Raw genomic sequence first — 23,900 nt, 5'->3', positions numbered from 1 at the left:
TTTGCTTACTTTTTTTTGTGAACTCATTTATAATCAACCACGTGATAAGAGAGTCATTATGAGCATCTTACATAGTAGAACAACGAAAAAAAAAGGTGTGGCGGGTGGTCTTTTAATCTGGGCATAAGTCGAGGCGCTGGGGCATTTTTCTTGATATTAAAACTAGAAATAGAGATGCAGTGTGCGCGCACAGCGAAACAAATGACGAGAGAGGGGAGGAAAGGAGAAGGGGTATGTGTATTCGCAATGCAGAATGGAAGGGGTGCGATCATACCAGCACTAATGCACCAGATCCCATCAAACTCTACAGTTAAGCATGCTTGGGCGAGAGTAGTACTAGGATCGGTAACCTCCTTAGAAGTCCTCGTGTTGCACTATCTTTTTACAAATAGGATCGATACATGTGATTAGTGCCACAATCCACTGGCGTGAGTTGCGTTGCCAGAAAATTTTGCTTACTATTTTTGTGTGCATTCATTTATAGTCTACCACGTGATAAGAGTGTCATTACGATATCTTACACAGTAGAATAAAGAAAAATGAGGTACGGTGGGTGATCCTTTCTTCTGGCGTGAGTCGAGGTGTCGGGGCATTTCGCTTGAAATTAGAACTATAAATAGAGGTGTGATGTGCGCGCACAACGAAAAAAATGACGGGTGGGGGGAGGGAAAGAGAAGGGGTATATGTATTTGTAGCGCGGAATGGAAGGGGTGCAATCATACTAACATTAATACACCGGATCCCATCGAACTCCGTAATTAAATGTACTTGGATGAGAGTAGTACTAGGATGGGTGACCTCCCGGGAAGTTCTCTTGTTGCACCCGTCTTTTTGCAAACAGGGCGTCAAACGTTACGCGCAATCGGAGCCACAGTCCACCGGCATGAGTAGCGACATTGAAACATTTTGCTTAATATTTTACGTGCACTTATTTATAGTCCACCACGTGATAAGAGTCTCATTACGAGAGTCTTACATAGTAGAACAACGAAAAAAGAGGCCCAGCGGGCCTCCGTTCTTCTGGCCGTGAGTTGAAGCGACATGGCATTTCGCTCTATATTAGAACTAGATACAAAGATGCAGTATGCCCGCACAGCGAAACAAATGATGGGAGGGGGGAAGGAAGGAGAAGGGCTATATGTATTTGCAGTGGGGAATGGAACAGTGCAATCATACAAACACTAATGCACAGAATCCCATCAGAACTCTGTAGTCAAGCGTGCTTGGGTGAGATTAGTTCTAGGATGGGTGACCTCCTGGAAAGTCCTCGTGTTGAACCCATCGTTTTGTAGACGGGGTGTTAAACGTTAAGTGCTATCAGAGCCACAGTCTGCCAGTGTGAGTCGCGAGGCCTGCAAATTTTACTTAATATTTTTTGTGCATTCATTAATAGTTCACCACGTTATAAGAGTGTCATTACGAGTATCTTACATAGTGTAACAATGAAAAATGAGATACGACGGGCGATCCATTCATCTAGGCGTGAGTCGAGGTGCCAGGATATTTCGCTTGATATTAGAACTAGAAATAGAGGTGTGGTGTGTGCGCACAACGAAACAAATGATCGGAGGGGGGAGGGAAGGAGAAGGGGTATATGTACTTGCAGCGTGGAATGGAAGTGGTGCGATCATACCTGCACTAATGCACTGGATCCCATCGAATTTCATAGTTAAGTGTGCTTGGGCGGAAGTAGTATTAGGATGGGTGATCTCCTGAAAAGTTCTCATGTTCCACTCGTTTTTTTTCTGACGGGATGTTAAAAATTATGCGAGATCAAAGCCATTGTCCCTCGGAGTGAGTCGCAACGCCAAGTCATTTTTCTTAATATTTTTCGTGTATTCATTTATAGTTCGCCACGTGATAAGAGTATCATTACGAGCATCTTACATAGTAAAATAACAAAAAACGAGGTGCAGGGGTAGTCCGTTCATCTGGGCATTAGTTGAGGCACTGGAGCATTTTACTTTATATTAGAACTATAAGCAGAGGTGCAGTGTTCGCGCATAGTGAAACAAATAACAGGAGGGAAGGGAGGGAGAAGGGGTATATGTATTTGTAGCGCAAAATAAAAGGGGTACGATCATACTAGCACTAATGCACCGGATCCCATCGAACTCCGTAGTTGAGCGTGTTTTTGCGAGAGTAGTACTAGGATGGGTGATCTTTTGGGAAGTCTTCGTGTTGCACCAGTCTTTTTACTGATGGGGTGTTAAACGTTATGCACAATAGGAGCCATAGTGCGCTGGCATGAGTCGTGGTGCCAGATTTTTCATGCATTCATTTATAGTCCATCACGAGATAAGAATGTCATCATGATTATCTTACATAGTAGAACAATAAAAATAGAGTTGTGGTAGGCGGTCTGTTCATCTGGGCATGAGTCGAGATGCCTTGGCATTTCGCTTGATATTAGAATTAAAAACAGAGGTACAGTGTGCGCGCACAATAAAATAAATGATGAGATGGGAGAGGGAAGGAGAAGTGGTATATGTATTTGCAGCGCGGAATGGAAGGGGTTCGATCATACCAGCACTAATGCATCGGATCCCATCGAACTTTATAGTTAATCGTGCTTGGGCGAGAGTAGTATTTGGATGGATGATCTTCAAGGAAGTTCTCATGTTGCATCCTTCTTTTTGCAGATGGGGCGTTAAATGTTATGTGTGACTAGAGCGACAGTCGCTGGTTAATTCGTAAACGTGAGTCACGGCGCCGGAGTATTTTGCTTAATATTATACGTGCATTCAATTATAGCCCACCACGTGATAAGATTATTATTACGAGCATCTTACATTTTAGAAGAACAAAAAAGGAGGTGCGGCGGGTGTTCCGTTCATATAAACATGAGTCGAGGCGCCGAGGTATTTCGATCGATATTAGAACTAGAAGCAGAGGTGCATTGCGCGCACAGTGAAATAAATGACGAGAAGGGAGAGGGAATGAGAAGGGATATATGTCTTTGCAGCGCAAATTAGAAGGGGTGCCATCATACCAACACTAGTTCACGAGATCCATCAGAACTCTGCAGTTAAGCATGCTTGGGCGAGAGTAGTTCTACAATGGGTGATCTCTTGGGAAGCACTCGTGTTGCACTCTTTTTTTGCAGACGGTGCATTAAATGTTACACGGGACTAGAGCGACGGTCCGCCTGTTCATTCGCAAACGTGAGTCACAGTGCTAAGGAATTTTACTTAATACTTTTTGTGCATTCAAGTAAAGCCCATCACATGATGAGAGGTCATTGCGAGCATCTTAAATAGTAGAGGTGAGTTGCGCGCACAGTGAAACAAATGACAGGAAGGGAGAGGAAAAGAGAATTGGTATATGTCTTTGCGACGCAAATTAGAAGGGGTGCGATTATACCAGCACTAGTTCACCGGATCCCATTAGAACTCCGCAGTCAAGCGTGCTTGGGCGAGAGTAGTAGTAGGATGGGTGACGTCTTAGGAAGTACTCATGTTGCACCCTTCTTTTTATATAAGGGGCATTAAATGTTACGCGGGACCAGAGAGATGGTCCGGCGGTTCATTCACAAACGTGAGTCACAGCGCTGGGACATTTTGCTTAATATTTTTCATGCATTCAATTAAAGCTCATCACGTGTTGAGAGTGTCATTGTGAGCATCTTACACAGTAGAGCAATGAAAAAGGAGGTGCGGCGGGTGTTTCATATAGACATGAGTCGAGGCACCCGGACATTTTGCTCGATATTAGAACTAGAAACAGAGGTGAGTTGCGCCCACAACGAAATAAATGATGGAAGGGAGAGGGAAGGGGAAAGGGTATATGTATTTGCGGTGCGAACCAAAACGATTGTAATCATACTAGCACTAGTTCATCGGATCCCATTAGAACTCCGCAATCAAGCGTTCTTGGGCGAGAGTAGTACTATGATGCGCGACCTTCTAGGAAGTGCTCGTGTTCCACCCTTCTTTCTACAGATGGGGTGTTAAATGTTACGCCGGAACGGAGTGACGGTCCGCTGGGGCATTTTGCTTAATATTTTTTGAACATTCAATTAAAACCAATCACGTGATAAAAGTGTCATTGCGAGCCCTTATATAATATAACAACAAAAAATGAGGTGCGGTGGGCGATCCGTTCATATGGGCATGAGTTGAGGCGCTGGGGTATTTCGCTTAACATTTGAACTAGAAGAAGAAGTGAGGTGCGCGCATAGCCAATCAAATGACGGGAGGGGAGAGGGAAGGAGAAAGGGCATATGCATTTGCGGTGCAAACAAGAAAGGGTGCGATCATACCAGCACTAGTTCACCGGATGCCATCAGAACTCTGCAGTTATGCGTGCTTGGGCGAGAGTAGTACTAGGATGGGTTACCTCCTAGGAAGCTCTCGGCTCTTGTGTTTTATCTTTCATTTTTTAGACTGAGCATTAAATGTTGCGCGTGACTGGAATGATGGTCCACTGGTTCATTCGCAAACGTGAGTCACAGCGCCAGAGCATTTTGTTTAATATTTTTCGCGTATTCAATTAAAGCCCATCACATGATAAGAGTGTCTGCGAGCATATTACATAGTAGAACAACTAAAAACGAGGTACTGCGCTATCCGTTTATATGGGCGCAGGTCGAGGCACCGGGGTATTTCGCTTGATATTAGAATTAGATACAGAGGTGAGGTACACGCACAGTGAACCAAATGATGAGAAGGGAGAGAGAAGGAGAAGGGGTATATGTACTTGCAGCGCAAACTAGAACGGGTGCGATCATACCAGCACTAGTTCACTAAATCCCATCTGAACTTCATAGTTAAGCGTGCTTGGGCGAGAGTAGTACTAGGATGGGTGATCTCCTGAGAAGTTCTCGTGTTGCACCCTTCTTTTTACAGACGGGGAGTTAAACATTCAACTGGACCAGAGTGATGGTAAGCAAGTTCATTTACAAACGTGAGCCACGGCACCGGAGCATTTTTCTTAATATTTTTTCAGCATTCAATTAAAGCCCATCACATGATGGAGAGTGTAATTGCGAGCATTTTAAATAGTGGAACAACAAAAAACGAGGGGCGGCGGGCGATCTGTTCATATCAGCATGAGTCGAGATGGGTCGTTCGACGTTACGCACGACTGGAACTTTAGTATACTGGTTTATTTATAAATATGAGTCACGGCGCCAGAGTATTTTACTTGATATTAGAACGAGAATGAGAGGTATAGTGTGCACGCAAAAGGGAACAAATGACGAGAGGGGGGAGGGAAGGAGAAGAAGTGTATATATTTGCAGTGCAGAATGAAACAGGTGCCATTATACCATCACTAATTCACCAGATCCCATCAAAACTCTGCAGTTAAATGTGCTTAGGCGAGTGTAGTACTAGAAGTGGTGACCTGCTAGAAAGTCCATGTGTTGCACCTATTTTTTTTAAATGGGGCATTCGACATTATGCGCGACTGGAACTTTGGTCCACTGGTTTATTCGCAAATATGAGTCACGGCACCGAAATATTTTACTTGATATTAGAACGAGAAGGAGAGGTGCAGTGTGCACGCAAGAGGAAACAAATGATAGGAGAGGAGAGGGAAGGAGAAGAAGCGTATGTATTTGCCGCGCGGAATGAAATAAGTGTGATCATACCAGCACTAATGAACCGGATCCCATCAGAACTCCGAAGTTAAGTGTGCTTGGGCGAGAGTAGTACTAGAATGGGTGACCTCCTGGGAAGTATTCGTGTTGCACCCATTTTTTTGGAGATGGGTCGTTTAATATTATGCGCGACTGGAACTATGGTCCGCTGATTTATTCATAAATGTGAGTAACGGCACCCCAACATTTTATTTGATATTATAACGAGAAGCAGAGGTACATTGTGCACGCACAAGGAAATAAATGACGAGAGGGGGGAGGAAAGGAGAATGAGTGTATGTATATGCAGCGGAGAATGAAATAGGTGCGATCATACCAGCATTAATGCATCGGATCCCATCAGAACTCCGCAGTTAAGTGTGCTTGGGCGAGAGTAGTACTAGGATCGCTGACTTCCTGGGAAGTCCTCATGTATCACCTATTTTTTTGCAGATGGGTCCTTCGATGTTATACACGACTGGAAATATGGTCCGCTGGTTTATGCACAAATGTGAGTCACGGCGCTCGGGCATTTTACTTGATATTAGAATGAGAAACAGAGGTGCGATGTACACGCACAAGGAAACAAATGATGAGAGGGGGAAGGGAAGGAGAAGGAGTGCATGTATTTGCAGCGCATAATGAAACAGGTGCCATTATACCATCACTAATTCACTGGATCCCATCAGAACTCCACAGCTAAATGTGCTTAGGCGAGTGTAGTACTAGAAGTGGTGACCTCCTGGAAAGTCCTTGTGTTGCACCTATTTTTTTCAGATGGGGCATTTGACATTATGCGCGACTGGAACTTTAGTCCACTGGTTTATTCGCAAATGTGAGTCACGACGCTGAAATATTTTACTTGATATTAGAACGAGAAGGAGAGATGCAGTGTGCACGCATAAGGAAACAAATGACAGGAAAGGGAGTATATGTATTTGCAACGCGGAATGAAACTGGTGCGATCATACCAGCACTAATGCACCGGATCCCATCAGAACTCCGCAGTTAAGTGTGCTTGGGTGCGAGTAGTACTAGAATGGGTGACCTCCTGGGAAGTACTCGTGTTGCACCCATTTTTTTGCAGATGGGTCGTTCGATGTTATGCACGACTGGAACTATGATTCGTTGGTTTATTCACAAATGTGAGTGACGGCGCCAAGGCATTTTACTTGATATTATAACGAGAAGTAGAGGTGCATTGTCCACGCACAAGGAAACAAATGACGAGAAGGGGCAGGGAAGGAGAATGAGTGTATTTATTTGCAGCACAGAATGAAATAAGTGCGATCATAGTAGAACTAATACACAAGATCCCATCAGAACTCCTCAGTTAAGTGTGCTTGGGCGAGGGTAGTACTAGGATGGGTGACCTCCTGGGAAGTCCTCATGTTTCACCTATTTTTTTGTAGATGGGTCCTTCGATGTTATGTGCGACTGGAAATATGGTCCGCTGGTTTATTCACAAATGTGAGTCACGGCGCTCGAAAATTTTACTTAATATTAGAATGAGAAGGAGAGGTGCGATGTGCACGCACAAGGAAACAAATGACGAGAGGGGGGAGGGAAGGAGAAGGAGTGTATGTATTTGCAGCGCAGAATGAAACAAATGCTATTATACCATCACTAATTCACTGGATCTCATCAGTATTCCGCAGTTAAATGTTCTTGGGCGAGTGTAGTACTAGGAGTTGTGACCTCCTGGGAAGTCCTCGTGTTGCACCTATTTTTTTGCAAATAGGTCCTTCGACGTTAAGCGCGATTGGAACTATGATCCGCTGGTTTATTCACAACTGTGAGTCACGGCACCAGGATATTTTACTCGATATTAGAACGGGAAGGAGAAGCGCAGTGTGCACGCACAAGCAAACAAATGACAGAAAGGAGAAGAGAAGGAGAAGGAGTGCATGTATTTGCAGCGCGGAATGAAAAAGGTGCCATCATACCATCACTAATTCACCGGATCCCATTAGAACTCCGCATTTTAATGTGCTTGGGCGAGTGTAGTACTAGGAGTTGTGACCTCCTGGGAAGTCCTTGTGCTTCACTTATATTTTTCAGATGGGGCATTCGAGGTTACGCGCGACTGGAACTATGGTCTATTGGTTTATTCACAAATGTGAGTCACGGTGCCGAGGCATTTTACTTGATATTAGAATGAGAAGGAGAGGTGCAGTGTGCAGGCAAAGGAAACAAATGACGAGAGGGTGAAGGGAAGGAGAATATGTGTATGTATCTGCAGCGCAGAATGAAACAGGTGCGATCATACTAGCACTAATGCACCGAATCCCATCAGAACTTTGCAGTTATGTGTGCTTGGGCAAGAGTAGTACTACGATGGGTGACCTCCTAGGAAGTACTCGTGTTGCACCCATTTTTTTACAGATTGGTTCTTCGACGTTACGCGCGACTGGAACTATGGTCATCTAGTTTATTTGCAAATGTGAGTCACGGTGCTGGGGCATTTTACTTGATATTAGAACGAGAAAGAGAGGTGCAGTGTTCACTCACAAGTAAACAAATGACGGGAGGGGGGAGGGAAGAAAATGGAGTGTATGTATTTGCAGCGCAAAATAAAACAAATGCGATCATACCAGCACTAATGCACCGGATCCCATCAGAAGTCCACAGTTAAGTGTGCTTGGGTAAGAGTAGTACTAAAATGGGTGACCTCCTGGGAAGTCCTCGTGTTGCACCTATTTTTTTGTAGATGAGTCGTTTGACATTACGCACGACTAGAACTATAGTTCGCAGTTAAGTGTGTTTGGGCAGAGTAGTACTACGATGGTTGACCTCCTGGGACGTTCTCGTGTAGCACTTATTTTTTTACAGAAGGGTCGTTCGGCGTTACGTGTGACTAGAACTATGGTCCGCTGGTTTATTCACAAATGTGAGTCACTGCACCGGGGCATTTTACTTGATATTAGAACGAGAAGGAGAGGTGCAGTGTGCACGCACAAGAAAACAAATGACGGGAGGGGGGGAAGGAGAAGGAGTTTATGTATTTGCAGCGGGGAATGAAATAAGTGCGATCATACCAGTACTAATGCACCGAATCCCATTAGAAGTCCGTAATTAAGTGTGTTTGGGCAAGAGTAGTACTAGAATAGATGACCTCCAGGGAAGTTCTCGTGTTGCACCTATTTTTTTGCAGATGGGTCGTTTGATGTTACGCACGACTTGAACCATGGTCTGCTTGTTTATTCATAAATAAGAGTCACGACACCGGGGCATTTTACTTGATATTAAAACGAGAAGTAGAGGTGCAGTGTTCACGCACAAGGAAACAAATGACGGGAGGGGGGAGGGAAAGGAGAAGGAGTGTATGTATTTGCATCGCAGAATGAAACAAGTGCCATTATACCAGTACTAATGCACCAGATCCCATCATAACTCCGCAATTAAGTGTGCTTGGGCGAGAGTAGTACTAGAATGGGTGACCTCCTAGGAAGTCCTCGTGTTGCACCTATTTTTTTGCAGATAGGTCGTTCGACGTTACGCACGACTAGAACTATGGTCCGCAGTTATGTGTGCTTGGGTAGAGTAGTACTACGATAGGTGACCTCCTGGGAAGTTCGCGTGTTGCACTTATATTTTCACAGATGGGTGGTTCGACGATACGCGTGACCGTAAATATGGTCCGTTGGTTTATTCGCAAATGTGAGTCACGGCGCCAGAGCATTTTACTTGATATTAGAACGAGAAAGAGAGGTGCAGTATGCACGCCCAAGGAAACAAATGACGAGAGGGGGGAGGGAAGGAGAAGGAGTGTATGTATTTGCAATGCAGAATAAAACAAGTGCGATCATACCAGGATTACTGCACCGTATCCCATCAGAAGTCCGCAGTTAAGTGTGTTTGGGTAAGAGTAGTATTAGAATGGGTGACCTCCTAGGAAGTCCTCGTGTTGCACCTATTTTTTTGCAGATGGGTAGTTCGACATTACGCATGACTTGAACTATGGTCCGCAGTTAAGTGTGCTTGGGAAGAGTAGTACTACGATGGGTGACATCCTGCGAAGTTCTAACGTTGCACTTACTTTTTTATAGATGGGTGGCTCGACGTTACGCGTGACCGGAACTATAGTCCACTGGTTTATTCGCAAATGTGAGTCACGACACCGGGACATTTTACTTGATATTAGAACGAGAAGGAGAGGTACAGTGTGCACACACAACGAAACAAATGACGGGAGGGGGGAGGAAAAGAGAAGGAGTGTTTGTATTTGTAGCATGGAATGAAACAAGTGCGATCATACCAGCAATAATGCACCGGATCCCATCAGAAGTTCGCAGTTAAGTGTGCTTAGGCAAGAGTAGTACTAAAATGGGTGACCTCCTGGGAAGTCCTCGTGTTGCACCTATTTTTTTACAGATGGGTCATTTGACGTTACGCACAACTGGAACTATGGTTCGCAGTTAAGTGTGCTTTGGCAGAGTAGTACTAAGATGGGTGACCTCCTGGGAAGTTCTCGTGTTGCACTTATTTTTTTACAGATGGGTCGTTCGACATTATGCTCGACTTGAACTATTGTCCGCTGGTTTATTCGCAAATGTGCGTCACAGCGCCGGGGCATTTTACTTGATATTAGAACGAGAAGGAGAGGTGCAGTATGCACGCACAAGGAAACAAATGACGGGAGGGGGAGGGAAGGAGAAGGAGTGTATGTATTTGCAGCACGGAATAAAACAAGTGCTATCATACAAGCACTAATGCACCGGATCGCATCAAAGTCCATAGTTAAGTGTGCTTGGGCAAGAGTAGTGCTAGAATGGGTGACCTCCTGGGAAGTCCTCGTGCTGCACCTATTTTTTTGCAGATGGGTCATTCGACGTTACGCACGATTGGAACTATGATCCATAGTTAAGTGTGTTTGGGCAAAGTAGTACTACGATGGGTGACCTCCTGGGAAGTTCTTGTGTTGGATTTACTTTTTTACAGATGGGTAATTTGATGTTACACACGACTAGAACAATGGTCAGCTAGTTTATTCGCAAATGTGAGTCTCGGCGCCATGACATTTTACTTGATATTAGAACGAGGAAGAGAGGTGTAGTGTGCACGAACAATGAAACAAATGATGGGAGATGGGAGGGAAGGAGAAGGAGTGTATGTATTTGCAGCGCAGAATGAAACAAGTGTGATCATACCAGCACTAATGCACCAGATCCTATCAGAAGTCCGCAGTTAAGTGTGCTTGGGGGAGATTAGTACTAGAATAGTTGACCACCTGGGAATTCCTCGTGTTGCACCTATTTTTTTGCATATGGGTCATTCGACGTTACACACGACTGGAATTATGGTTTGCTGGTTTATTCATAAATAAGAGTCACGACGCCGGGGCATTTTATATGATATTAGAACGAAAAGCAGAGGTGCAGTGTGCACGCACAAGGAAACAAATGACAGGAGGGGGGAGGGAAGGAGAAGGAGTTTATGTATTTGCATTGCAGAATGAAACATGTGCCATTATACCAGTACTAATGCACCAGATCTCCTTAGAACTCCGCAGTTAAGTGTGCTTGGGCGATAGTAGTACTAGAATGGGTGACAACCTGGGAAGTTCTTGTGTTGCACCTATTTTTTTGCAGATGGTCATTCGACGTTATGCACGACTGGAACTATGGTCCGCAGTTAACTGTGCTTGGGAAGAGTAGTACTACGATGGGTGACCTTCTGGGAAGTTCTCGTGTTGCACTTATTTTTTTACAGGTGGATCGTTTGACGTTACGCGCGTTGGAACTATTGTCCATTGGTTTATTCGCAAATGTGAATCACGGTGCCGGGGAATTTTACTTGATAATAGAATGAGAAGGAGAGGTACAGTGTGCACGTACAAAGAAACAAATGACGGGAGGGGGGAGGGAAGGAGATGGAATGTATGTATTTGCAGTGCGGAATAAAATAGGTGCGATCATACCAGCACTAATGCACCGGATCCCATTAGAACTCCGCAGCTAAGTGTGCTTGGGTGAGAGTAGCACTAGAATCGTTGACCTCCTGGGAAGTTCTCGTATTTCACGTGCTTTTTTGCAGATGGGTCGCTCAATGTTACGCGCGGCTTGAATTATGGTCCACTGGTTTATTCACAATTAAGGGTCACGGCGCCGGGGCATTTTACTTGATATTAGAACGAGAAGCAGAGGTGCAGTATGCACGCACAAGGAAACAAATGACGGGAGGGGGGACGGAAGGAGAAGGAGTGTATATATTTAGATCGCATAATGAAACAGGTGCTATTATTCCAGCACTAATGCACCAGATCCCATCAAAACTCTGCAGTTAAGTGTGCTTGGGCGAGAGTAGTACTAGAATGGGTGACCTCTTGGAAAGTTCTCGTGTTGTACCTACTTTTTTGCAAATAGGTCGTTTGATGTTACGACGACTTGAACTATGATCTGCTGGTTTATTCGCAAATGTGAGTCACGGCGCCGGGGCATTTTACTTGATATTAGAAGGAGAATGAGAGGTGCAGTGTGCATGCACAAGGAAACAAATGACAGGAGGGGGGATGGAAGGGGAAGGATTGTATGTATTTGCCGCGCAGAATAAAATAGGTGCGATCATACCAGCACTAATGCATCGGATTCAATCAGAACTCTGAAGTCAAGTGTGGTTGGGCGAGAGTAGTACTAGAATGGGTGACATTTTGGGAAGTACACGTCTTGCACCCATTTTTTTGTAGTTGGGTCGTTCAACGTTACGCACGACTAGAACTATGGTCCACTGGTTTATTCGCAAATGTGAGTTATAGCGTCGGGGCATTTTAATTGATATTAGAATGAGAAGGAGAGGTGCAATGTGCACGCACAAAGAAATAAATGACGAGAAGAGGGAGGGAAGGAGATGGAGTGTATGTATTTGCAGCGCAAAATGAAACATGTGCGATCATAATAGCATTAATGCACCGTATCCCATCAGAACTCCACAGTTAAGTGTGTTTGGGTGAGAGTAGTACTAAGATTGGTGACCTCTTGGGAAGTTCTCGTGTTGCACCCATTTTTTTACAGATGGGTCGTTAGATGTTACGCGCGACTAGAACTATGGTCCGCTGGTTTATTCACAAATAAGAGTCACGGCGTCGGAGGATTTTACTTGATATTAAAACGAGAAGCAGAGGTGAAGTGTGCACGAACAAGGAAACAAATGATGGGAGGGGGAAGGGAAGGAGATGGAATGTATGTATTTGCAGTGCGAAATGAAACAGGTGTGATCAAACAAGCACTAAGGCACTGGATCCCATAAGATCTCTGTAGTCAAGTGTGCTTGGACGAGAGTAGTACTAGGATGGGTGACCTCTTGGGATCGTTCGACGTTACGCACGATTGGAACTATGATCCATTGGTTTATTCGCAAATATGAGTCACTGCGCCGGGGTTTTTTACTTGATATTAGAATGAGAAGAAGAGGTGTAGTGTGCACGCACAAGGAAACAAATGATTGGTGGGGGGAGGGAAGGAGAAGGAGTGTATGTATTTGCAGCGCGAAATGAAACATTTGCGATCATACCATCGCTAATTCACCGCTTCAAATCAGAACTCTGGAGTTCAGTGTGCTTGGGCGATAGTAGTACTAGGATGGGTGACCTCTTGGGAAGTCGTTGTGTTTCGCCCATTTTTTTACAAATGGGTCCTTCGACATTACGTGTAACTGAAACTATGGTCCGCTGGTTTATTCGCAAATGTGAGTGACAGAGCTGGAGCATTTTATTTGATATTAGAACGAGAAGGAGAGGTGAAGTTTGCACGCGCGAGGAAACAAATGACGGGAGGGTGGAGGGAAGGAGAAGGAGCGTATGTATTTGCAGCGCAAAATGAAACATTTGCGATCATACCATCACTAATTCACCGAATCAAATCAGAACTTCGGAGTTAAGTGTTCTTGGGCGAGAGTAGTACTAGGATGGGTGACCTCTTGGGAAGTTCTCGTGTTTCACCCACTTTTTTACAGATGGGTCATTCGACGTTACGCGCGACAGAGCTGGAGTATTTTACTTGATATAAGAACGAGAAGGAGAGATGCAGTTTGCACGCACAAGGAAACAAATGACGAGAGGGGGGAGGGAAGGAGAAGGAGTGTATATATTTGCAGCGCAAAATAAAACATTTGCGATCATACCATCACTAATTCACCGAATCAAATCAGAACTTCGGAGTTAAGTGTGCTTGGACGAGAGTAGTACTAGGATGGGTGACCTCCTGGGAAGTCCTCACGTTTCACCCATTTTTTTACAGATAGGTCCTTCGACGTTATGCGCGACTGAGCCGGAGCATTTTACTTGATATTAGAACGAGAAGGAGAGGTGCAGTTTGCACGCACAAGGAAATAAATGACGGGTGGGGGAGGGAAGGAGAAGGAGTGGGGCATTCGACGTTACGCGTGACTGGAACTATGGTCTGCTAGTTTATTCACAAATGTGAGTTAAGGCGCCGGGGTATTTTACTTGATATTAGAAAGAGAAGTAGAGGTGCAGTGTGCATGCACAAGGAAATAAGTGAGGGGAGGGGGGAGGGTAGGAGAAGGAGTGTATGTATTTACAGCACAGAATGAAACAAGTTCGATCATGCGAGCACTAATTCACCGAATCCCATAAAATCTCCTCAGTTAAGTGTGCTTGGGCGAGAGTAGTACTAGGATGGGAGACCTTCTGGGAAGTACTCGTGTTGCACCTATTTTTTTGTAGATGGGTCGTTCGATGTTACGGGCAACTTGAACTGAGGTATGCTTGTTTATTCGCAAATGTGAGTCACGGTGCTGAGGCATTCTACTTGATATTAGAACGAGAAGCATAGGTGCAGGGTGCACACACAAGGAAATAAATGACGGGAAGGGGGAGAGAAGGAGAAGGAGTGTATGTATTTGCAGCGCGGAATGAAACAGGTGCAATCATACCAGCACTAATACACCGGATCCCATCAGAACTTCGCATTTAAGTGTGCTTGGGCGATAGTAGTACTAGGATGGGTGGCATCGTGGGAAGTCCTTGTGTTGCACCTATATTTTTACAGATGGGTCGCTCGACGTTACGCGCGACTGGAACTATGGTCCGCTGGTTTATTTGGAAATGTGAGTCAAGGCGCTGAGGTATTTTACCTGATATTAGAACGAGAAGGAGAGGTGCAGTGTGCACGCACACGAAAAAACGAGAACGAGAAAGAGAGATGCAGAGTGCACGCACAAGAAAACAAATGACGGGAGGGGGGATGGGAGGAGAAAGAGTGTATGTATTTGCAGTGCAGAATGAAACATGAGGGATCATACCAGCACTAATGCAACGGATTCTATCAGAACTCCGCAGTTAAGGGTGCTTGGGCGAGAAAAGTACTCGGATGGGTGACCTCCGGCGAAGTCCTTATATTTCACCCATTTTCTTGGGAGGTCCTCGTGTTGCACCCATCTTTTTGCAGATGACGGGTGGGTGGAGGGAAGAAGAAGGTGTGTATGTATTTGCAGTGCAGAATGAAACAGGTGTGATCATACCAGCACTAATGCATCGGATCCCATCAGAACTCCGCATTTAAGTGTGCTTGGGCGAGAGTAGTACTAGGATGGGTGACCTCCTTGGAAGTACTCGTGTTGCAGCCATTTTTTTACAGATGGATCGTTCGACGTTACGCACGACTGGAATTATGATCAGCTGGTTTATTCACAAATGTGAGTCACGGCAACGGGGCATTTTACTTGATATTGGAAAGAGAATGAGAGGTGCAGTGTGCCTGCACAAGGAAACAAATGACGGGAGCAGGGAGGGAAGGAGAAGGAGTGTATGTATTTGCAATGCGGAATGAAACAGGTGCCATTATACTATCACTAATTCACCGAATCCCATCAGAACTCCGTAGTTAAATGTGCTTGGGCGAGTGTAGTACTAGGAGTGGTGACCTCCTGGGAAGTCCTCGTGCTGTAATCATTTTTTTGCAAATGGGATGTTCGACGATACGCGTGACTGGAATATGGTCCGCTAGTTTATTCATAAATGTGAGTCACAGCGCCGGGGTATTTTACTTGATATTAGAACGAGAAGGAGAGGTGCAGTGTGCACGCATAAGGAAACAAATGACGGGACGGGGGAGAGAAGGAGAAGGAGTGTATGTATTTGTAGCGCGGAATGAAAGATGTGCGATCATACAATCACTAGTGATCCATATCTCATCAGAATTCTGCAGTTAAGTGTGCTTGGACGAGAGTAGTACTAGGATGGGTGACCTCTTGGGAAGTCCCCGTGTTCCACTCATTTTTTTGCAGATGGATCGTTCGACGTTATGCACGACTAGAACTATGGTCTGCTAGTTTATTCGCAAATGTGAGTCACGGCGCCGCGGCATTTTACTTAATATTAGAATGAGAAGCAGAGGTGCAGTGTGCACGCACAAGAAAACAAATGACGGGAGGGGGGAGGGAAGGAGAAGGAGTGTATGTATTTACAGCACAACCTGAAACAGGTGCGATCATACCAGCACCAATGCATCGGATCCCATCAGAACTCCGCAGTTAAGTGTGCTTAGGCGAGAGTTGTACTAAGATGGATGACCTCTTGGGAAGTCCTGGTGTTGCACCCATCTTTTTGCAGATGGGTCCTTCGACGTTATGCACGACTGAAATTTTGGTCCGCTTGTTTATTCGCAAATGTCAGTCATGGCGCTGGGGCATTTTACTTGATATTAAAATGCGAAAAAGAGGTGCAGTGTGCACGCACAAGAAAACAAATGACAGGAGGGGGGAGGGAAGGAGGAGTGTATACATTTACAGTGCAGAATAAAAAAGGTTCGATTATACAAGCACTAATGCACCGAATCCCATCAGAACTCCGCAGTTAAGTGTGCTTGGGCGAGAGTAGTATTAAGATTGGTGATCTCCTGGGAAGTTCTCGTGTTGCACCCTTCTTTTTGCAGACGGGGCGTCAAACATTCAACTGGACTAGAGCGATGGTCCGTCGGTTCATTTGCAAACGTAAGTCACAGCACCAGAGTATTTTTCTTAATATTTTTCCAGCATTCAATTAAAGCCCAGCACGTGATGAGAGTGTCATTGCGAGCATCTTAAATAGTAGAACAACAAAAAATGAGAGACGGAGGGCGATTCATTAATATGGGCATAAGTCGACATGGGTCATTCGACGTTATGCGCGACTAGAACTTTGGTCTGCTGGTTTATTCGTATATGTGAGTCACGGCACCGTGGCATTTTACTTGATATTAGAACGAGAACGAGAGGTGCAGTGTGCACGCACAAGGAAACAAATGACGAGAGGGGGAAGGGAAGGAGAAGGAGTGTATGTATTTGCAGAGGGGAACGAAAGATGTGTGATCATAACAGCACTAATGCACTGGATCCCATTAGAATTCCGCAGTTAAGTATGCTTGGGCGAGAGTAGTACTAGGATGGGTGATCTCTTGGGAAGTCCTCGTGATGTAACGATGTTTTTGCAGATGGGTCGTTCGTCGTTACGTGCGACTGGAACTATAGTATGCTGGTTTATTCACAAATGTGAGTCACGACACCGGGAAATTTTAGTTGATATTAGAATTAGGAGGGGTGCAGTGTGCACGCATAAAGAAGCAAATGATGGGAGGCGGGAGGGAATGAGAAGGAGTGTATGTATTTGCAGCGCAGAATAAAACAGGTGCGATCATACTAGCACTAATGCACCGCATCCCTTCTCAACTCCATAGTTAAGTGTGCTTGGGCGAGAGTTGTACTATGATGGGTGACCTCCTACGACGTACACGTGTTGCACCCATTTTTTTACAGATGGGTCGTTCGACATTAGGCACGACCAGAACTATGATCCGCTGGTTTATTCGCAAATGTGAGTCACGACGCTGATACATTTTACTTGATATTAAAACGAGAAGGAGTGTATGTATTTGCAGCGTGGAATGAAAGATGTGCGATCATAGTAGCACTAATGCACCGGATCCCATTAGAACTCTGCAGTTAAGTATGCTTAGGCGATAGTAGTACTAGGATGGGTGACCTCCTTGGAAGTCCTCGTGCTGCAACTATTTTTTTTCAAATGGGTCTTTCGATGTTACGCGCGATTGGATTTATGGTCCACTGGTTTATTCACAAATGTGAGTCACGGCTCCAGGGCATTTTACTTGATATTAGAACAAGAAGGAGATGTGCAGTGTGCATGCACAAGGAAACAAATGACGGGAGGGGGGAGAGAATGAGAAGGAGTGTATGTATTTACAGCGTGGAATGCAAGAGGTGCGATCATACCAGCACTAATGCACCGGATCTCATCAGAACTCTGCAATTAAGTGTGCTTGGGCGAGAGTAGTACTCGGGTGGGTGACCTCTTGGGAAGTACTCGTGTTGCACCCATTTTTTTGCAGATGGGTCGTTCGACGTTACGCGCGACTAGAACTATGGTCCGCTGGTTTATTCACAATAAGAGTCAAGTCACTGGGGCATTTTACTTGATATTAGAACAAGTAGGAGTGGTGCGGTGTGCACGCATAAGGAAACAAATGAGAGGAGGGGGAGGGAAGGAGAAGTAGTGTATGTATTTGCAGTGCGGAATGAAACTGATGCGATCATACAAGCACTAATGCACCGGATCCCATCAGAACTCCACAGTTAAGTGTTCTTGGACGAGAGTCGTACTAGGATGGGTGACATCCTGAGAAGTCCTCGTGTTGCACCCGTCTTTTTCTTAATATTTTTCGTGCATCCATTTATAGTTCACCATGTGATAAGACTGTTATTATGAGCATCGTAAATAATTGAACAAGTGAAACAGAGGTGCAGCGGGCGGTCCGTTCATCTGGGCGTGAATCGAGGCAACAGGGCATTTTGCTTGATATTACAACTAGAAGTAGAGGTGCGGTGTCCACACAGAGCAAACCAAATGATGGGAGTGGGGAGGGAAAGAGAAGGGGTAAAGGTATTTGAAGTGAGAAATAGGACGGGTGGGATCATACTAGCACTAATATATCATATCCCATCATAATCTGCAGTTAAGTGTGTTTGGGCTAGAGTAGTACTAGGATGAGTGACCTCTTGGGAAGTGCTTGTGTTGCACCCGTCCTTTTGCGGATAGGGCATCAAACGTTACGCGCGACCAGAGTCATAGTCCGCTGGTTCATTTGCCGTCGTGAGTCGCCGCGCCGGGATATTTTGCTTACTTTTTTTTGTGCACTCATTTATAATCCACCACGTAATAAAAGAGTCATTACGAGCATCTTACATAGTAGAACAACGAAAAAAAAGGTGTGGCGGGTGGTCCTTTAATCTGGGCATAAGTCGAGGCACTGGGGCATTTTGCTTGATATTAAAACTAGAAACAGAGATGCAGTGTGCGCGCACAGCCAAAAAAATGACGGAATAGGGGAGGAAAGGAGAAGGGGTATATGTATTTGCAATGCAGAATGGAAGGGGTGCGATCATACCAGCACTAATGCACCGGATATCATCGAACTATGCAGTTAAGCATGCTTGGGCGAGAGTAGTACTAGGATCGGTAACCTCCTAAGTTCTCATGTTGCACTGCCTTTTTGCAAATGGGGCGTAAAATGATACATGTGATCGGAGCCACAATTCGCTAGTGTGAGTCACGTCGCCAAAAAGTTTTGCTTACTATTTTTTCGTGCATTCATTTATAGTCTACCACGTGATAAAAGTGTCATTACGAGATCTTACATAGTAGAATAAAGAAAAATGAGGTATGGCGGGCGGTCCTTTCTTCTGGTGTGAGTCGAGGTGTCAGGGCATTTCATTTGATATTAAAACTATAAACAGAGGTGTGGTGTTCGCGCACAGCGAAAAAAATGACGGGTAGGGGGAGGGAAGGTGAAGGGGTATATGTATTTGCAGCGCGGATGGAAGGAGTGCAATCATACTAGCATTAATACACTGGATCCCAACGAACTCCTTAGTTAAGCGTGCTTGGGCAATAGTAGTACTAGGATGGGTGACCTCCTGGGAAGTTCTCTTGTTGCACCCGTCTTTTTGCAGACGGGGCGTCAAACGTTACGCACGATTGGAGCCACAGTCTGCTGGCATGAGTAGCGACGTTGAAACATTTTGCTTAATATTTTACGTGCACTTATTTGTAGTCCACCACGTGATAAGAGTCTCATTACGAGAGTCTTACATAATAAAACAACGAAGAAAGTGGCATAGCGGGCCTCCGTTCTTCTGGGTGTGAGTCAAAGTGACATGGCATTTCGCTCAATATTATAAGTAGAAGTAGAGATGCAGTATGCTCGCACAGCGAAATAAATGATGGGAGGGGGGGGGGGGAAGGAGAAGGGCTATATGTATTTGCAGTGGGGAATGGGATAGTTGCAATCATACAAACACTAATGCACAGGATCCCATCAGAACTCTGTAGTCAAGCGTGCTTATGCGAGATTAGTTCTAGGATGGGTGACCTCCTAGAAAGTCCTCGTGTTGAACCCCTCTTTTTGTAGACGGGGTATTAAATGTTAAGTGCGATGGGAGCCACAGTCTGCCGGTGTGAGTCGTGGGACCTGAACATTTTGCTTAATATTTTTTGTGCATTCATTTATAGTCCACCACATGATAAGAGTGTCATTACGAGTATCTTACATAGTATAATAATGAAAAACGAGGTACCAGGGTATTTCGATTAATATTATAACTAAAAACAGAGGTGTGGTGTGTGCGCACAACGAAATAAATAACGGGAGGGGGGAGGGAAGGAGAAGGGGTATATGTACTTGCAGTGTGGAATGGGAGGTGCGATCATACCTGCACTAATGCACTGAATCCCATCGAATTTCATAGTTAAGTGTGCTTGGGCAGAAGTAGTACTAAGATGGGTGACCTCCTGGAAAGTTCTCATGTTCCACTCATTTTTTTGCTGACATTACGTTAAACATTATGCATGATCAAAGCCATTGTCCCTTGAAGTGAGTCGCAACGCCAAAACATTTTTCTTAATATTTTTTGTGCATTCATTTATAGTCCGCCACGTGATAAGAGTGTCATTATGAGCATCTTACATAGTAGAATAACAAAAAACGAGGCGCATGGGGGTAGTCCATTCATTTGGGCATGAGTCGAGATGCGGGAGCATTTTGCTCTATATTAGAACTATAAGCAGAGGTGCAGTGTTCGCACATAGAGAAACAAATAACAGGGGGGAGGGAGGGAGAAGGGGTATATGTATTTGTATCACAAAATAGAAGAGGTGTGATCATACTAGCACTAATGCACCGGATCCCATCAAACTCTATAGTTGAGCGTGCTTTGGCGAGAGTAGTACTAGGATGGGTGATCTTTTGGGAAGTCTTCGTGTTGTGCCCGTCTATTTACGGATGGGGTGTTAAACATTATGTTCAATAGGAGCCATAGTCTGCCGGCATGAGTTGTGGCGCTAGATTTTTCATGCATTCATTTATAGTCCATCACGATATAAGAATTTCATTAAAATTATCTTACATAGTAGAACAAAGAAAATAGAGCTGTGGCGGGCGGTCTGTTCATCTGGGCATGAGTCAAGATTCCTTGGTATTTTGCTTGAAATTAGAACTAGAAACAGAGGTGTGGTGTGCGCGCACAATAAAATAAATGATGAGACGAGAGAGGGAAGGAGAAGTGGTATATGTATTTGCAGCGCAGAATGGAAGGGGTGCGATCATACCAGCACTAATGCATCGGATCCCATCGAACTTCGTAGTTAATCGTGCTTGGGCGAGAGTAGTACTAGGATGGGTGATCTCCTAGGAAGTTCTTATGTTGCACCCTTCTTTTTGCAGATGGAGCATTAAATGTTACGCGGGACTAGAGCAACAGTCGCCAGTTAATTCACAAACGTGAGTCACGTCCCCGGAGCATTTTGCTTAATATTATTCGGGCATTCAATTATAGCCCACCGCATGATAAAATTATTATTACGAGCATCTTACATAGTAGAACAACAAAAAAAGAGGTGCGGCGGGTGTTCCGTTTATATAGACATGAATTGAGGCGCCGAGGCATTTCGATCGATATTAGAACTATAAGCAGAGGTGCGTTGCGCGCATAGTGAAACAAATGACGAGAAGGAAGAGGGAAGGAGAAGGAATATGTGTCTTTGCGGCGTAAATTAGAAGGGGTGCGATCATACCAGCACTAGTTCACGGGATCCATCAAAACTCTGCAGTTAATCGTGTTTGGGTGAGAGTAGTTCTACGATGGGTGACCTCTTGGGAAGTACTCGTGTTGCACCTTTTTTTTTGCAGATGAGGCATTACATATTACGCGAGACTAGAGCGACGATCCACCTGTTCATTCGCAAACGTGAGTCCCAGTGCCGGGACATTTTGCTTAATACTTTTCGTGCATTCAATTAAATCCCATTACGTGATGAGAGTGCTATTGGGAGCATCTTAAATAGTAGAACAACGATAAATGAGGTGCAGTAGGTGATCCGTTTATATGGGCATGAGTCGAGGTGCCAGGGCATTTCACTCGATATTAGAACTAGAAGCAGAGGTGAGTTGCGCGCCCAGCAAAACAAATGACGAGAAGGGAGAGGGAAGGAGAAGTGGTATATGTCTTTGCGGCGCAAATTAGAAGGGGTGCGATCATACCAGCACTAGTTCATCGATCCCATCAGAACTCTGCAGTCAAGCGTGCTTGAGCGAGAGTAGTGCTAAGATGGGTGACCTCTTGGGAAGTACACATGTTGCACCTTTCTTTTTGTAGATGGGACATTAAATGTTATGCGGGACGAGAGCGACGGTCCGGTGGTTCATTCACAAACGTGAGTCACGGCGCCGGAAAATTTTGCTTAATATTTTTCTTGCATTCAATTAAAGTCCATCACGTGTTGAGAGTTTCATTTCGAGCATCTTACATAGTAGAACAATGAAAAAGGAGGTGCGGTGGGTGTTTCATATAGACATGAGTCGAGGTGCCTGGACATTTCGCTCGATGTTAGAACTAGAAGCAGAGGTGAGTTGCGCGCACAGCAAAATAAATGATGGGAAGGGAGAGGGAAGGGGAAGGGGTATATTGGTTTGCGGCGCAAACCAAAACGATTGCGATCATACCAGCACTAGTTCACCGGATCCCATCAGAACTCTGTAGTCAAGCGTTATTGGGCGAGAGTAGTACTAGTATGCGTGACCTTTTAGGAAGTTCTCGTGTTGCACCCTTCTAGGACGATCCACCGGGGCATTTTGGTTAATATTTTTTACACATTCAATTAAAACTAATCACGTGATAAAAGTGTCATTGCGAGCACCTTACATAATATAATAACAAAAAACGAGGTGTGGTGGGCGATCCATTCATATGGGCATTAGTCGAGGCGCCGGGGCATTTCGCTTAACATTAGAACTATAAGAAGAAAAAGTGAGGAACGCGCACAGCGAATCAAATAACGGAAGGGGAGAGGGAAGGAGAAGGGGCATATGTGTTTACGGCGTAAATAAGAAAGGGTGGGATCATACCAGCACTAGTTCATTGAATCCCATCAGAACTCTGCAGTTATACATGCTTCAGCGAGAGTAGTACTAGGATGGGTTACTTCCTAGGAAGCTCTCAACTCTCGTGTTGCATCCTTCTTTTCTCAAACTGGGCATTAAACGTTACGGGGGACCGGAACGACGATCCACCGGTTCATTCGCAAATGTGAGTCACAGCGTCGGGGCATTTTGTTTAATATTTTTCACGCATTCAATTAAAGCCCATCACGTGATAAGAGTGTTTGCGAGCATATTACATAGTAGAACAACAAAAAATGAGGTGCGGCCCTATCCGCTAATATGGGCACAGGTCGAGGCGCCGGGGTATTTTGCTTGATATTAGAATTAGATGCAGAGGAGAGGTGTGCACACAACGAAACAAATGACGGGAGGGGAGAGAGAAGGAGAAGGGGTATATGTACATGCGGCGCAAACTAGAACGGGTGCGATCATACCAACACTAGTTCACCAGATCCCATCTGAACTCCGTAGTTAAGCGTGCTCTGGTGAGAGTAGTACTAGGATGGGTGATCTCCTGGGAAGTTATCATGTTGTACCCTTCTTTTTGTAAATGGGGCATTAAACATTCAACTGGACCAGAGCGATGGTCCGCCAATTCATTTGCAAACGTGTGTCAGGGCACCGAAGCATTTTTTTTAATATTTTTTCAGCATTCAATTAAAGCCCATCACGTGATGAGAGAGTCATTGCGAGCATCTTAAATAGTAGAACAACAAAAAACGAGAGGTGGCAGGCGATCCGTTCATATGGGCATGAGTCGAGGTGGGTCGTTTGACGTTACGCACGACTAGAACTTTGGTCTGCTGGTTTATTCGCAAATGTGAGTCACGGCGCCAGAGCATTTTACTTGATATTAGAACAAGAAATAGAGG

General features: G+C 44.9%; 1 non-coding gene and 25 pseudogenes across 1 annotated transcript; all 26 read left to right on the top strand.

The window, feature by feature from the left end:
• The first annotated feature begins 260 nt into the window (after positions 1 to 260).
• On the top strand, positions 261 to 378 carry LOC148255167 (5S ribosomal RNA; annotated as a pseudogene).
• A 330-nt stretch (positions 379 to 708) lies between these two features.
• On the top strand, positions 709 to 826 carry LOC148255166 (5S ribosomal RNA; annotated as a pseudogene).
• A 2,523-nt stretch (positions 827 to 3,349) lies between these two features.
• LOC148255165 (5S ribosomal RNA) lies at positions 3,350 to 3,468 on the top strand (annotated as a pseudogene).
• A 1,249-nt stretch (positions 3,469 to 4,717) lies between these two features.
• Positions 4,718 to 4,836, top strand: LOC148255164 (5S ribosomal RNA; annotated as a pseudogene).
• A 743-nt stretch (positions 4,837 to 5,579) lies between these two features.
• Positions 5,580 to 5,698, top strand: LOC148255163 (5S ribosomal RNA; annotated as a pseudogene).
• Positions 5,699 to 5,904: 206 nt separating this feature from the next.
• Positions 5,905 to 6,023, top strand: LOC148255162 (5S ribosomal RNA; annotated as a pseudogene).
• Positions 6,024 to 6,538: 515 nt separating this feature from the next.
• On the top strand, positions 6,539 to 6,657 carry LOC148255161 (5S ribosomal RNA). Its single transcript, XR_015820214.1, has one exon. It is a non-coding gene; the product is annotated as a 5S ribosomal RNA (ribosomal RNA).
• Positions 6,658 to 6,863: 206 nt separating this feature from the next.
• LOC148255160 (5S ribosomal RNA) lies at positions 6,864 to 6,982 on the top strand (annotated as a pseudogene).
• An 854-nt stretch (positions 6,983 to 7,836) lies between these two features.
• LOC148255159 (5S ribosomal RNA) lies at positions 7,837 to 7,955 on the top strand (annotated as a pseudogene).
• A 206-nt stretch (positions 7,956 to 8,161) lies between these two features.
• Positions 8,162 to 8,280, top strand: LOC148255158 (5S ribosomal RNA; annotated as a pseudogene).
• A 651-nt stretch (positions 8,281 to 8,931) lies between these two features.
• On the top strand, positions 8,932 to 9,050 carry LOC148255157 (5S ribosomal RNA; annotated as a pseudogene).
• Positions 9,051 to 9,825: 775 nt separating this feature from the next.
• LOC148255156 (5S ribosomal RNA) lies at positions 9,826 to 9,944 on the top strand (annotated as a pseudogene).
• Positions 9,945 to 10,717: 773 nt separating this feature from the next.
• Positions 10,718 to 10,836, top strand: LOC148255155 (5S ribosomal RNA; annotated as a pseudogene).
• Positions 10,837 to 11,487: 651 nt separating this feature from the next.
• On the top strand, positions 11,488 to 11,606 carry LOC148255154 (5S ribosomal RNA; annotated as a pseudogene).
• Positions 11,607 to 11,812: 206 nt separating this feature from the next.
• LOC148255153 (5S ribosomal RNA) lies at positions 11,813 to 11,931 on the top strand (annotated as a pseudogene).
• Positions 11,932 to 14,459: 2,528 nt separating this feature from the next.
• Positions 14,460 to 14,578, top strand: LOC148255152 (5S ribosomal RNA; annotated as a pseudogene).
• Positions 14,579 to 15,047: 469 nt separating this feature from the next.
• On the top strand, positions 15,048 to 15,166 carry LOC148255151 (5S ribosomal RNA; annotated as a pseudogene).
• Positions 15,167 to 16,021: 855 nt separating this feature from the next.
• Positions 16,022 to 16,140, top strand: LOC148255150 (5S ribosomal RNA; annotated as a pseudogene).
• Positions 16,141 to 16,343: 203 nt separating this feature from the next.
• On the top strand, positions 16,344 to 16,462 carry LOC148255149 (5S ribosomal RNA; annotated as a pseudogene).
• Positions 16,463 to 17,467: 1,005 nt separating this feature from the next.
• LOC148255148 (5S ribosomal RNA) lies at positions 17,468 to 17,586 on the top strand (annotated as a pseudogene).
• A 206-nt stretch (positions 17,587 to 17,792) lies between these two features.
• LOC148255147 (5S ribosomal RNA) lies at positions 17,793 to 17,911 on the top strand (annotated as a pseudogene).
• Positions 17,912 to 18,115: 204 nt separating this feature from the next.
• Positions 18,116 to 18,234, top strand: LOC148255146 (5S ribosomal RNA; annotated as a pseudogene).
• A 1,180-nt stretch (positions 18,235 to 19,414) lies between these two features.
• Positions 19,415 to 19,532, top strand: LOC148255145 (5S ribosomal RNA; annotated as a pseudogene).
• Positions 19,533 to 21,183: 1,651 nt separating this feature from the next.
• On the top strand, positions 21,184 to 21,301 carry LOC148255144 (5S ribosomal RNA; annotated as a pseudogene).
• A 1,275-nt stretch (positions 21,302 to 22,576) lies between these two features.
• On the top strand, positions 22,577 to 22,695 carry LOC148255143 (5S ribosomal RNA; annotated as a pseudogene).
• Positions 22,696 to 23,448: 753 nt separating this feature from the next.
• LOC148255142 (5S ribosomal RNA) lies at positions 23,449 to 23,567 on the top strand (annotated as a pseudogene).
• Positions 23,568 to 23,900: the final 333 nt, after the last annotated feature.

The sequence above is a fragment of the Carica papaya genome, chromosome 5 (assembly GCF_054855325.1).
Source record: "Carica papaya isolate Zhongbai chromosome 5, ASM5485532v1, whole genome shotgun sequence".
NCBI lineage: Eukaryota > Viridiplantae > Streptophyta > Magnoliopsida > Brassicales > Caricaceae > Carica > Carica papaya.
This window is presented reverse-complemented; position numbering and strand designations above follow the sequence as displayed.